Genomic DNA, 973 nt, shown 5'->3' with positions numbered 1-973 from the left:
CGCCGGCAAGGCCCCGGGCCCCGCCCGCCCGCCCGCCACGGCTGGCCCCGCCCCCGGCCCGCCTCCAGCCTCCCGCTACCGTGAAGCTCAGCCGCGGGGTGCCGGAGCGGGGCCCGGGAAGCTAGAAGGCTTTTGCGTTGCGCTCGTTCCAAAGCCGGGGTGCCTGGAGCCGGGCGAGGACCCTGACTCCAGCTAGGCCCATCAGCCGATGATACAGTGGCCCCAACATAGCAACATTTCCATCTTCACACCGTTCTCCATGTCAAGGTAGCCATTTAGCCACTCATTCCGGCTATGCTGGGATAATTCCTAATGTTCCTTGCGTGGAACTGCTTTTAGAATCCTCCCGGACTGTCTTGGAATGGCCTCGGGGGTGGTAGTTCCCACTAATAATCTCGTGAAGCCATTCACCAGTCCATGTGTCCAGATAGCCCCACAATTGCACAGCCAGAGGAGAAACACATGTGACTCCAACAAAAGAGAAACAGAAACGGGAAAGCAAGTTTCTGAAAAGCGTGAGAAATCAAGTAGGGTCACGGAAGTTGCTACACCTGAACAAAGGAATAGGAACTGAATTTTTAAAAAGAAAAAAAAAAAAGACTAGGAGGAAATAAAACCAAAAATCATCACAAGGTTATATTTTTAAAAAATCAGTGATTTATTTTCCCACTTTCTTCTGTTTTCCAGTTTTTCTTTAAGAATGTTTTTAACGTTTATTTATTTTTGAGAGAGAGACACAGAGGGTGAGTGGAGGCAGGGGAGGGGCAGAGAGAGAGGGAGTCACAGAATCCAAAGCAGGCTCTAGGCTTCTGGCTGTCAGCACAGAGCTGGACATGGGGTTCAAACTAACCAACCGCAAGATCATGACCTGAGCCTAAGTCAGAGGCTTAACCAACTGAGCCACCCAGGCACCCCTTCTTTTTTTTTTCTTTTAATTTTTTTTGTTTATTTATTTTGAGAGAGAGCACGTGGG

This window comes from Acinonyx jubatus, chromosome B4 (assembly GCF_027475565.1).
Source record: "Acinonyx jubatus isolate Ajub_Pintada_27869175 chromosome B4, VMU_Ajub_asm_v1.0, whole genome shotgun sequence".
NCBI classification, from domain to species: Eukaryota; Metazoa; Chordata; class Mammalia; order Carnivora; family Felidae; genus Acinonyx; species Acinonyx jubatus.
Note: the sequence above shows the minus strand (reverse complement) of the source record.